This window comes from Lissotriton vulgaris, chromosome 2_1 (assembly GCF_964263255.1).
Source record: "Lissotriton vulgaris chromosome 2_1, aLisVul1.2, whole genome shotgun sequence".
NCBI lineage: Eukaryota > Metazoa > Chordata > Amphibia > Caudata > Salamandridae > Lissotriton > Lissotriton vulgaris.
The window spans coordinates 385,761,503-385,775,567 of record NC_141687.1 but is presented as its reverse complement, the minus strand read 5'-3'; the positions used below and the strand labels follow the sequence as shown (position 1 = coordinate 385,775,567).

Below are 14,065 nucleotides of genomic sequence, written 5' to 3'. Positions count from 1 at the left end.
TCTAAATATCTTCACGACTCACAGACACATCAAAAATCCTCTAGACAAACAAGCATTGGCAAAGCCAGCGAGTCTGGCTTTGGCTGCAAGCCTTCTTGCATAGGCAATACTTGTTTTGTAATGATTTTCGAAAACTTTATGGTTGGACAATGTGTCAGGTCCTAGTCAATCAAAAAAGAAAAAAAACTTCGCTAACAGCAAAAGCTAAAATATTTTTGGGTTTCAAAAAGCACACCTTGTCATAGTAGTCCCTGGCACAGAAGACATTAACTTTGTGGGCGGATATTCTCCTTGTGAAAGAGCAGAATGCCATCACTCACAAGAGTTAGCCAATGGCTGATCTGGGCCAACCCAGTAAGTACCTCATTCTAGATGCTGTAATGGGCGTTAAGAAACATGTGAATGACAATAACAAACCAATGTATAAAGAGGACTGAAAGCACCCTACTACTAAGTATATTATACACATAATCTTAGTAAACTCAGAAGATCATGTCTAACGCCTGCCCTAAAAAGTAGGAAGATGAACTGGGAGAAACACAAAGAACGTGTGGATATTTATACACAAGCCCAAATATCAGCAAGAAGCGTGACTTGGAAAAAAAGCAATGGCCCAACCATCTAGACAACAGTACCACATCACAGTCAAACGACATGAATGGGATGTCAGGCAATCGCAAACCTGCTGGTGGGGTTGTGGGAGGAAAGTCCCTCGGATACAACTACAACGGCACAGTCCTAAGCTATAAGCGGTTAGGGAGAGAAGTGCAAGATGCAAAAGACAATGTTCCAGACACCGATCCCCAAGCTCCCTGCCTACACGGTATGAGCATTCTTAAACACACAAACTTATCAATTATTCTCTACAATGACAGATGATCATAGACCTTTTCAAACAAGTCAGCCTGGCATGGCCCTCTGAGGGAAAATCAGAATCCTGGAGGTACAGGAATGGAAATACCACATGTGGGTTATGCGAGGACAAGAAAAAAATGCTAACGTAACTGGAGAGGAAAGTATACATGTATAGAAATTACTATGTTGAATTATGCTTGGGTTGACTTTAGGGAGTTACTCAATTGACTCAGTCCAATGGTAAAAGAAGTCACGTTATAAGACTTACAGAAGTACTTGTAGGCAGGGCTTTAAGTGGGATGAAAAAACTAGGGGGTCTCTCAAAGGGACGTGGCCAGTGCAGTTAGGGGCGTGCCCTTAAAACAATTGGGCTAAAAATCTGTGTTTAGCATAGTGTGCTGGCCGACTTGTATTTTGCTGTTTCTGTCATTGCATCCAGATATGTGATACAACAAGTAACACCATACCTACAACAAGCCAGGACTATTGACCTTGTCAATGGTTATTAGTTGTATAAAATAAATAAGCTGCAGCTATGGCTTGTTACATATAATATTGGTAAAGCTTCCAATTAAAGCCCTCGGGACCCTACCTCAATGTTCCTGCTCTTGCGTTTCAGAAAGTGCAGGGAAATCCAGAGAGAAAATGACTCTTTAAAGGATTTCTCTTCCCCTCCAACGCTCACCTGGCATGACGTCGTCATGCCGTAACTTCTCCATTAGTGAGAAGTGAGCAGTGTGAGCAGCGCACATCATCGATGTGCCTGCTGTCTTGAAACAGGTCTATATAGAATTATTTTGCACCCTGGCACTTTTTTTCCGGAATGCAGTGACAGCAAAGTGCGGTCACTGCAGTCCAAAAAAAAAAACGGACCGCCTGCGCCAGGGCTCAAAACAGATCCCGATACAGACCTGTTTCGAGGCTCCCTAAAAAAAAACTGCCTGTGCTCAGACCCCCTTGAGACCCGGCCTACTTAAAACCCTGCTTGTAAGGAGATACCACAAGTAGAAACCCTCTAACAATCAGAATGGTGGTGGTGTGACATATTCCCAAAAGGCACTATTAAGTGACCTATTCCTAATGTCCCAGTGCTGGGGTGCATTTTTCAGTGAACTGCTTATGCGCCCTGGCTCAACAAGAATCTCAAGCTGCTCAAAACCAAGAATCATCAGGTCAGTGGCAGAGAAATTAAAAAAAACGCACTGGATTATTTATAAGGAGACAGTTGCCATCACCATATTGCTCTGTCGGCTGAAAGGCAATTACTCTCCTAGTCAAAAACTTTCAGACTAGACAAACACTAATAGTGCTTTCCAAACAATAAATCAATCGATGGTCTCGGAAAATCTACTTCAAAGATACAATACAGCCACAGAGCTATTAATAACCTGGCAAGCTTCCACCAAGAGGAGATAAAAACCATCAGGGAAAGCAACTTGTGCCTACAACCTGCATCGCCCCAACACGTCCACCATTCAAGTGCAGAAATTAAGAACAGAAAGCTCAAAGTCTGGGTCTCTGGAAAGTTCACAGACTTGGAGCTCAGACCCTCAGATCAGAACTTTAATGAAAATCATTTTTTTCAATAAGACAGCTCATCCCACGTTCTTCTGGGTTTCCCGTTTCCCTCACAGAGTTCAAGCAAATTTAGTCTTAGCCGCATGTGACTGCGCAATTAGCGCACACCATGCCCTGCTGCCTTAATTATTGCTTCATTTCCATCAGAGGCTTCCAGTGCCTTGAATGGTTAAATGATCTTTCATCAGCTTCAAGATCTCAACATCAGCTTCTGTCAAGATGAAAATCAAATGGTCAAGGAAGCCATCCACAACAGTGACCCCGCCATAAACAAAGACCACTGTATAGTAGCCAAGGCGGTCACCACGGTTAGCCCCTCTTAGACCAGCTGTGTACCTACGTTTATAAAGACCCTAGAGGGATGTACACATACATAGGCCATGGGTGGAGCTACATTTGCTTCTGAGAAGAATTGATGAACTCAGTGCTTTCAGACGTGCTTTAGAAACTCAACGGCCTCCCTCTAATATATCATCCTCTCAGTCCTGTGTCGAAAAGCTACCTCTGTGGAAGAATGTGTGCTTTCTAAATAAATCAATAAATAAAATGATCAGACAAAGTATAAAACCCTTGGAGTAGGCTGGCGGCTATGCCTTTTAAGGACCACCACCCCTTTGCTCTACAGTCGGCTCCTAATGCTGAGAGTCCATGCTCAGTAGACAATCCTTTGCCAGCTTTGAGGGTCATTCATTCCTTCAGAAAAAAGTAGAGCTGCACCAACATATTCAGTAGAACAACAGGCCTAAGGAATATCCGCACCCGGATTGGCAAAGACTAATGGCGGAGTCGTTTAAAATGCAATCTGAGCTCGCTATTTTGGGTCATTTCTGAACCGTCGCCAATCTGCGAAAGCTGGTCTTTTTGCACTTAATGTCGCATTTTTATGTTCTCTGTGTTTCTGCAGATGAAATAGAAAGCATTTGTACAGCATCTTTAGAGTGAACAAGAGTGAGGTGGTTAATACCAAGAGCCAATGATACTCATGTTATCGTTTAAAAGGGCAAATCTGGGCGTTTATTTCAAACTGTGAACTTACGTGTAAAGCTCTGCAGTCGACAGAACACCCCAACTTCTCTTACCAAAAGGGAGGGACTTGATTCAACTCCCTACTAAAAATGCACCGAGGCAAAATATTTTTTAAGAATCCTACGAATGTTGCAGCACACACCCTAAGAGAACAAAGCTGCTTCAGAGAAACCTCTGTGGGCGCATCAGCACTGGGACACCAGTTCAAGGTGCAAATCAAAATTGAAGTGCATTTTAAGACAGCTGTGGAGGGCCCTAGGGTGACAGTGGTGCCTGCTACATGACAGCTGTGGAAGGCCCTAGGCTGACAGCAGTGCCTGCGACACAACAGCTTTGGAGGGCCCTAGTGCGACAGTGGTGTCTGCTACACGACAGCTGCAGAGGGCCCTAGTGTGAAAGTGGTGCCTGCTACACAACAGCTGTGGTCGGCCCTAGTGCAACAGCGGTGCCTGCTACATGGCAGCTGTGGAGGGCCCTGGTGCCACAGCGGTGCCTGCTACATGACAGCTGTGAGGTGTCCTAGTCCGACAGTGGTGCCTGCTACATGACAGCTGAGGAGGGCCCTAGTGCGACAGCGGTGCCTGCTACATGACAGCTGTGGAGGGCCCTAGTGCGACAGCGGTGCCTACTACATGACAGCTGTGGAGGGCCCTAGTGCGACAGCGGTGACTGCTACATGACAGCTGTGGAGGGCCCTGGTGCCACAGCGGTGCCTGCTACATGACAGCTGTGGAGGGCCCTGGTGCCACAGCGGTGCCTGCTACATGACAGCTGTGAGGTGTCCTAGTCCGACAGCGGTGCCTGCTACATGACAGCTGAGGAGGGCCCTAGTGCGACAGCGGTGCCTGCTACATGACAGCTGTGGAGGGCCCTAGTGCGACAGCTGTGCCTACTACATGACAGCTGTGGAGGGCCCTAGTGCGACAGCGGTGACTGCTACATGACAGCTGTGGAGGGCCCTGGTGCCACAGCGGTGCCTGCTACATGACAGCTGTGAGGTGTCCTAGTCCGACAGCGGTGCCTGCTACATGACAGCTGAGGAGGGCCCTAGTGCGACAGCGGTGCCTGCTACATGACAGCTGTGGAGGGCCCTAGTGCGACAGCGGTGCCTGCTACATGACAGCTGTGGAGGGCCCTAGTGCGACAGCGGTGCCTGCTACATGACAGCTGTGGAGGGCCCTAGTGTGACAGCGGTGCCTGCTACATGACAGCTGTGGAGGGCCCTAGTGTGACAGCGGTGCCTGCTACATGACAGCTGTGGAGGGGCCTAGTGCGACAGCGGTGCCTACTACATGACAGCTGTGGAGGGCCCTAGTGCGACAGCGGTGCCTGCTACATGACCGCTGTGGAGGGCCCTAGTGCGACAGCGGTGCCTGCTACATGACAGCTGTGGAGGGCCCTAGTGTGACAGCGGTGCCTGCTACATGACAGCTGTGGAGGGCCCTAGTGTGACAGCGGTGACTGCTACATGACAGCTGTGGAGGGCCCTGGTGCCACAGCGGTGCCTGCTACATGACAGCTGTGGAGGGCCCTGGTGCCACAGCGGTGCCTGCTACATGACAGCTGTGAGGTGTCCTAGTCCGACAGCGGTGCCTGCTACATGACAGCTGAGGAGGGCCCTAGTGCGACAGCGGTGCCTGCTACATGACAGCTGTGGAGGGCCCTAGTGCGACAGCTGTGCCTACTACATGACAGCTGTGGAGGGCCCTAGTGCGACAGCGGTGACTGCTACATGACAGCTGTGGAGGGCCCTGGTGCCACAGCGGTGCCTGCTACATGACAGCTGTGAGGTGTCCTAGTCCGACAGCGGTGCCTGCTACATGACAGCTGTGGAGGGCCCTAGTGTGACAGCGGTGCCTGCTACATGACAGCTGTGGAGGGGCCTAGTGCGACAGCGGTGCCTACTACATGACAGCTGTGGAGGGCCCTAGTGCGACAGCGGTGCCTGCTACATGACAGCTGTGGAGGGCCCTAGTGCGACAGCGGTGCCTACTACATGACAGCTGTGGAGAACCCTAGTGCGACAGCAGTGACTACTACATGACAGCTGTGGAGGGCCCTAGTGCGACAGCGGTGACTGCTACATGACAGCTGTGGAGGGCCCTAGCGCGACAGGGCAAAAAGATTATAATTTATAAAACATATCTGCATATACAGTGCAAAAGGCACCTGACAAAATGCAACGAGCCATGTTTAAGCTGTTGATTTCTGTGCTCAGGCATTAGAGGTGGCATCTTGTCCCTTTTGGGATGTTCCCGCCCAAATTAAGTAGCTGGGGAAGGGCTTTTGACTGTAGCAGGTAACAAAAACCTAAAGTACTTAAATAATATTCAGACCTGGGGTAATGCACATTCCTTCATCGTCATGGAAATGTTTTATTTCACTGATCGTACAAATTAATGTTAACATAAAAGAACCGTGGTCAAAGCAACAGCTATTTCAAAGGGGCATCCAGGATTCAGAACTATCCCAAACATGATGCATCTTTCTAGGGACCATATTGTGACCCATAAAGTTAATCCTAATGAAACACAAATGTATTAAACAAGCAATGTACTGTAGGGCTGGTCCTGCATGGAAAGAAGTGTTTCCATAGAACATACATTATTACACTGTGTTAACCTTAAACCTTAGACAATGTATGTTTTACACCATCTTTTACTCTGCGAGATAAAACGACCAAGTTAATAAAATATCATTCCTGTGCTTCCATGCTAAACAAGGACATCAAAAACTAGGTGATGGGATGCTTAAGTTAATCTCAGCCACTGACAATGAATCTCTCGGCGCCGCATCCCAATCCATCGTTTTTTTGCCCACCATGCCACTTCAGTTTGGACCGAAATATATGCACATCCTAGAGGCCAATAATAAATTAAAAAGCTCCCAGACAGGTTTTCGACCGGGACAGGGCACGGATATCGCCCTTCTGGCTGCTGTAGAGGAGGCAAGAGCACTATTGGATGGGGGAGGATCAGTGGCAGTGATCCTCCTCGACCTTAGTGCAGCGTTCGATACAGTTGACCACCAACTACTTATCGAAAGACTGGCTATGGTGGGAGTGAAAGGTACAGCCCTATCCTGGCTTTCATCTTTCCTGGCCCAACGGTCCTACCAGATCTGGGAAAAGAACGCCCGCTCCTCCGAAATGCCCCTCCAATGTGGTGTTCCTCAGGGCTCCTCCCTGAGCCCCACTTTATTTAATATCTATATGTCCACATTGGAGGAGGTTATCATCCCTTTCGGAGTGAGCGTCGTCAGCTACGCCGACGACACTCAACTAGTGGTGTCTCTGTCCCATCCCAAGCAACAGAAAGCTGATCTGTTCAACTGCCTTACGCAGGTCCATCACTGGATGAACAGATCAGCCCTAAAACTTAACGGGACAAAAACCGAGGTCCTTATACTAGGCCCGAAAGGAGCCCCACTTCCCCTGGACAGCTGGCCAGCCTGTTTGGGTCCGCCCCCTGATCCTAAAAAAGAGGTGAAAAGTCTGGGTGTGTGGATCGATTCCGATCTCTCCTTCACCTCACAAGCCAAGAAGGTGGCAGGGACCTGCTTCGGCCTCTTAAAATCTCTGAGGAAAGTCCTGCCCCTTCTCCCCCCTAAATCCCAAAAACTTTTAGTCCAAGGTCTCATAATATCGAGACTGGACTATAGTAATGTGATTTATCTGGGTGCCCCCGAAGCGACCCTTACTAAACTACAGATAATTCAGAACACGGCCGCCCGGATCATCACTAACACCCCGGCCAGATCATCTGCCAAGCCCGCTCTTAAACTCCTCCATTGGCTCCCCATAAGGGAGAGAGTCAAATTTAAAGCCCTATGCCTCGTTCACAAAACGCTGCAGAACCAAGGCCCTCCTGTTCTCAGTAACTTTGTCACTCCCTATAGGAACTCTAGGTCCCTCCGCTCCAATGCAGAAAACTTTACTAACATCCCTAGATTCAGGAAAACCCGAGCAGGAGGAAGACGTTTCTCGGTACAAGCCTCCCGCCTTTGGAACTCACTTCCCCGTAACCTACGTCTTGAACCTCAATACCTGCGCTTCAGGAAACTGTTAAAAACTCATCTTTTTCCCTAATCCTGTACACCCCCTCCCCTCTTTTTCTGTTTCAGTTCCCCCTTTCTTCCCTCGACCTGGTGAATTCATGGTTCTTCAGCGCTGGGATACCTCCGGGTGACTATCGCGCTTTACAAAAATAAATAATAATAATAATAATAATAATAATAACATCAGTCTTGGCCCTGCTCCAATGTTCCCTAAAAAGGCCACCATCGGTCCTCGGTTGCTTGTGCTCCAGTTCAGTGAGGAAGTGGCCTGACTGTTTGGCTGGAGTGTTCCCACTAGAGCTGAGTCAAGACTGATTTGCACATGGCAACGTCCAAACTGAGGTGACATGGGGTACAAAATAACAATGGACTGGGATGTGGTTCAGTAATTACCAGTGGCTGAGACTAATTCAGGCATTCCATTCATCACTTTTTTTTAATACTTCCATTCAAAATAAATCACAAATTATTGGTAAACACAATTTTAACTAGGATCTGGTGAACATGTAGAACGTTTTTCTCCCATACTTTGAATTATTAGAACGTATAATTCTTTCTCGTGAAACGTATGCGCTCTGTGGGGCCCTTATTATACAAATGCAGGCTAACATGCCAGGCAGCAATGGCACAGGATGTGCCTCACAAGTTGCTGCTAATCACACTGCCAAATAATTAGCTCTGCTACCACATAATTTGCCATTCCTTGACGCAAAATTAAGAGGACAATACCAACTCAGTCCTCCACTACCTCATAATCACAGTGGACCTTCGCAGAATAAGCTGAAAGCGGAGCTAGCGTAATTTACACCCTTAAATGTAATTTCCACCTTAAGGTTTGCCACCAGATTTACGACAGATAAATTGTCGCATAGCGGAGAATCCTCTGGTGTAAATTACCTTACTATCTATCACTCTCTAAACCAGGCCCCAACATTCAGCCATGATCCCACCTGCTTCCTCGTCTAGCTAGTCTCCGCTAGGGTAAGTCTCACCCCTATATCAGTGTTACCTCTCGACAAACAATGAATCGACGCCGTTTAGCCATGACCATTCAGCAGTCTTTGAAGAGTTAATTCGTACCCACTCACTCCAACCAGCGGTACCCTGCTTTTTGCACCTAGATTCGCCTTCTGGGACTTGAAAACAGAAAACCTTTCGCACAGACAACGCCGAGTTGTTCTTGATCATTGTTAAACTAGAGGCCCGCGCATGCAGGCAGTTTGGTTTGCAAAGTAGCTAAGTGCACAATGATCGGACTAGCTGAACACTGACGAGGCAGTAACGCTCAAGACGGAATGGAACAGGTAATAGGAAATATGACCTTAAGTAAGAGGGGACACCCTTCTTCACGCTCTCTCCTGCGCAAGTGCCGCGCACCTGCGTCATTGCACAACTTCAGACAACACAGAGGAAACGAGTGAATTACGGCAGTAAAGGGTCGATAATTTGGGGGGGAGGGGGGCATTACTCCAGTGGAGTTTGTTCAGTTCTACAGATCTAGCCCTGTTAAAATGGTAGAAAAGCGCCGGATGGGAGGCCTGGTATTGGACTCGTCTGAGTCATTCTTCACTGAGGGGCATTTCCTATGGGGGTCACGGACCCACTGAGGCTCTTTTCTGTGGCTAATAATCAGTGGTGGGTGGCCACTGTTCACTGTTCAGTGTTCCCATTCGATGGGGGGGGGCAGGAAGTAATGAACAGTGGGGTTAAAGAGCTTTAAAGGCAGGGAGCGCTACATAATATATTAAGGCGAAGCACTGTAGAGAAGCCCTTCTCCACAGTACTATCTACCAAAAGGAAGAGCGGACAGCGGAAGGTGCACTAACCATGGAAGGCGGGGGGGGGGGGTCTCTCGGAGGTGGGGGTGCTCTCGGGGTGGCGAGGAGGGTTTCACATCGGGTGGAGGTCTCAAATCCGGGGGGGGGGGGGGGAGGGGGGGCTCTGCTGGGTGTCATTTAGTATGGGGGGGTTAGAAGGTAGTCACTGCATGGATGCCAATGTACTGTGAAGCAGGGGACCTTCGATACAGAAACGCGCTTTGCACATGGCAAGTGAAACATCAAAGTGAGCATTTAACAAGTGGAAGATGCATGACAACTGTGTACAGAAAGCGCGGGGACAGGGCTCGTGCAGCGAGGCTAGACTAGTCACTATAGCTAATCACGAGGGGCTCCTCTCCGAGAGGGCACTGTGCTCCTCAGGGGTCCCTCATGTTAGGCTAATGACGCGAGGCTATTCTTTCTTCACTCTCTCCTCCCAGGGGGGGTATTCACTCTCAGAGTCTGTTCTCTGTGGGAGGTTGAGTGGCTGGCGGGACGCTCTGAGGAGTTCTCGGCCACGGATCCCATATATGGGTGCCAACCCTCACCCACCCCACAATACTTCCCATTCTCAGCCCCCGGCACTGACCTGCCCTCCTGGATCCACTCTTCTCTGCCGCCGGCACTCTGGGCCCCTCCCTCTGCACGGCGCATGCGCGAGGGGCGGGGCTCAGACCGGAACTCAACGCCGGCTCTGACAGTCCCGCCCGGGACAGTGGGGGCGACCCGCAGGCGCTGCCTGACCTGAGGCGAGGGTGCATGGCTCTGCTTCAGCTTGGAAAGTGTTCTATTAAATGATCGTTTTAGATGCTCGCAGAATAGGACTGTGTTTGTTCTAGAAAGAAAATCCGAACTGTCGTACGAGCGCCACTTGAGAATCACACAATGAGGTTTCAATTAGAAACCCGGAACCACTGGACAGAGCAACACCGGAGGAGGGGTAGAAAGGAGTGTAACTGATCACCCACACTGTAACCCCCCTCCCTCTCCCCCCACAGTGACTCATCATACCAAAATGGAGCGAGAGAGAAGAAATACCTGGTCATATCCTCCCTAATCAAAAATCAATACACACATATAGATAGATAGTCAGGTAGGATGTTCTCATTTGGTAATCCCTTAGAAAAATCAAGATGATTTTGGAGTAATAGGCTCACCCACAACTTATTGTGGCATGCTTCCTCACTAGCGTGTAGCCACGCCATGGTAGGTAAATACCCCCTGGGCTTACTCAACCGTTTCTAGCATTTCTTAGATAAATTACAACTGACTTATAGCAGGGATCCAGAAAAAAGTACACATTTCTTAGAATATACTCAAGGAATTACCTTTATTGTTGAGTACCTGTTAAAAAGAAAATACTGGGTATATGATTAGAAATGATGACTCATTTACCCATTGGATAGTGCCAAATGTTCCAGCCTTCCTTAAAGGCCCATACATATCTCAGGCCTTCGTTAGAGCTATTATAATACCTGCCTAACTAAACATTCGTGCCATGGAAAATGGAAATGAGGCCTAACGATCTCACATATTTGTAGTCTCATCTTAAAGAGGTACTGTAGTGCAATTAACAAAAGACAAATATATGGCATGGAGAAGGCTATTCTACTGCTCATGCATTGCCAACCAGATTGAATCAAACAGCACCTACATATGTTGGGTGAGTGACCAATATATGGAAACTAATATAGTTTGATGGTTCCCATATATTTTTCCTTTGTTAATTTCAATACGGGTTACTGCTTTAAGAACAGACTACCGAGGACGCTACAGTTATGGACAGTTCTGCGCTATTACAAGGAGTTTATCAGATCTCCAATGTAATTGGAGCTTACCAAACCTCCTCCAATAGTGAACTTCCAATTCCCCTTTTTTCTTAATTTTGTTCATACCAGCCTGTTAATGGTAAATCACACTTTGATTTTAAACAACTAGGACCTTACATCACTACCCTTAGTCAAATATATCAATGGTTGTTTATAGGGCAATGGATAGACTTGGAGCACCTTCCATTTATTTTTCAACAGTATTACTTTTCGTCTCGGAGATCTAACGGACTAAATCAGAGTAGCATCAGCTAAAACAACAGGGAGTTGGTCTGACAAACCAGTTGCTCATCCTTGTGATGCATACCAACTATACAGACAATACAATAACTTTGGAGAATAGAACGGGGAATTGCCTCATACTGATAGTCAAGTATACTTACTGTTATCTATTGCAATAAGAGCCTTGAAAAAGTCCCACGGGTGACAAAACACGTGTTTGCTGTGTCTTTTGATGTTACTTTGTCACTGAAGACCTCAAGTTACATACAATAAACAGACCTTGGATTTAAAGTATTGTGATCCTGACTCATTGCAGTCTAAACCGTAAAGAGATCCCCAGAGCACTCAAGTTTCCCCAGTTCATTTGGTGAGTAAGTGATCCACACCAAGATTTTTGCTTTGCACTTTGGGGCTTGTAGTCCTGCTTACTCCAGTATAACATCACAAATACATGCCCCACAATGCATAGCAAAAACTTAGGCATGCTGAGCTACTTATACATAGACCTGAGAACTTTGTGAACTCTGGATCAGATATTCCTAGTTTTTTGCCCTGACTGTGCCCTTAGGTCATCACTTTCTGCAATTCAAAATTATTACTTTTTAACCCTTCCTAAAAATACATGTAAATTTGACCTTCCTGTGTCTGCCACTACCACTGCTGCACAGAGGGCGCAGTTCAGGGCAAGAAACAACACGGCTAAAATGGAACCTTATCCCAGGACCGTGAGAGAGGCTTCTCTGCAGTTCTGAATGATTTTTTTAGGTTTCGCTGGGGGGCGGAGCCGTTAGGCTCCTCCTCCAGAGAAATCTGTAGTTTCTAGTATGGGTGACTTGAACACGCCCCTCTGCTTCATTGGCTAGCTCCATAAATGGAGGCTAGCCATTGGAACAGAGATGCGTCCGTCAATGCCGGACCAGACACGGGGGCGTTCCCGAGATTCTTTGGCTTTTGCCGACGTCACACGGCGCCGGGAACGCCCCCGAGTCTCCTCCGGCCGGGCCGTGCTTGCTGCTGTCCTGCCTTGTGTCCCTCCTCCCGCCGTCCCCACGTTTCCCGCCTCCCTCCCGACGTCCGTGTCCTTTCCCGCCCCCCCTCGTCCTCTCCCGCCCCCCCCCGTGTCCTCACAAATTGTGGTATCCCGTCCCGCCCGGGGGTCAACCGGCAGCTGCTTGGCACCTTGGCCGAGGCACGAAGGGGCTGCGACCGCATTGGTGGCTTTTCGGAGGCTCGTCGGCAGAGGCGCGCTCTGATTGGCCGCTGCAGTGGGCCTGTCCCCGTGAGCTGCGCCGCCGTTGGTTGGAGCCTCGCCGCGTCATCAGGATCTGCCCCGGGAGCCGCGCTGGGTCGAGCACACAGCAAGAGAGGAAAGGTGGAGCGTGTGTGTTTTTAATATATGCCATGTAGTGGGAGCCCTCGGTCCTCTCGAGTTGGGTCGGAATGCGTTTTTTAAATTATTGTTTTTTGTTTACATCGGTTCTCATGCGCGCAGGTACGGGTGGGGTGATGTCGGCACGGCGTGTACAGCTCCGACCCGGCTTTCCGGGTTTTTGCACTCAAGTGAGTCCCTTGACGACACAGGTTTCAATTTCCAGTCCCGCGAAAGGCGCCCAGGCCAAAGTCGAGGTGCAGGCGCTATACCTCACTCTCGCTGTCCAGCCGCTTTAATCACAGGTGTGTAGGCGAGTGTGTGTCCGATTCGCGGAATGATGCAAGTAACACTTACTGTGTACTCCCTCCCTCCCTCCCTCCCTCCCTCCCTGCTCGATCCCCGCCCGGGGGTTTCTTCAGCCGGCCGGCCAATCCTAGCGCGGCCGGAAGTGCCCGCCCCCCCCCCCCCCCGGCCGCCCGGGGGAAGAAGGAAGACGGCGGCCCACAAGAAGTATGGCGGCCCACGCGGGACTCCCGTGGCCTGCCTGGAGGGAGCCCCGGAAGAAGCGGAGGACGTTGCCGGAGAAGTCAACAGATTGCCGCCGTCGCAAGGAGCCCCCCGGCGGCGGGGGGGGGGGCGGACCGGAGAGCGCGGTGAGAGCAGAGTTGTGCATGTATATCTACTGGTTTTATTTAGGCATGAATGGCCCCGCAGTCCGTGCGCCGTCCCCCCCCCCCCGTCCTGTGCCCGTTCCCGCCCCCCTCCCTCCCTGTGCTCGTGGTGCTTGTTTTTTATTAGGCATGAATGGCCCCGCAGTCTGTGCACCAATGACACCCTTGCAGCGTGTATATACTTCCTGCTTCTTTCTTTTTTGCGTAAAACTGTGGCACTTCTGTGTTAAGAGAAGTTGTAAAACTGTTAATCGTGTAGCTGGTCTACTCTGTCAAGGTCTTGATTCTTTCTGTTGGGCAAGGTCATGCTTTGTACCAATAATGCGTCTCGTATGGAGAACACTTCTCCCTTCCACAATCTGTGTGTTCTTGCAGGTTCAGCTTATTTGGGGGACATTTTTATGTCCCTAATGGAACAGGACTCATGTTAAAGTATCTCTTTATCAGAAAAATACTTCTTGGTAAGTTGGCGTGTAAATAAAAGAAGTCTGCTGTCTATTCTGCATCAAGGAGGTGACAGTTATTTCCGTGTACAAGGGACGCTTCCGAATTCACTGTTTTGGATTGGATGCGCGGTTCTCATGTCGCCTATAGATTCCTCTGTTGGGTAAAACATTGGCTATTTCTCCTTTGCCC

The 14,065-nt window shown here is 49.0% G+C and overlaps 1 protein-coding gene across 2 annotated transcripts in view; it reads right to left on the bottom strand.

Annotated features, from left to right (window-relative positions):
* Positions 1-14,065, bottom strand: part of MYO1C (myosin IC) — a 576,863-nt gene that overhangs the window by 417,389 nt on the left and 145,409 nt on the right. The window contains exon 1 of one of the 2 annotated variants that reach the window (XM_086955220.1): positions 9,925-9,997. The exons of the other annotated variant lie outside the window; for it this stretch is intronic. The gene's annotated coding sequence lies outside the window, so the exon portion shown is untranslated. Of the gene's footprint in view, positions 1-9,924; positions 9,998-14,065 lie in introns of those variants that run through there. 2 annotated transcript variants of the gene reach the window in all.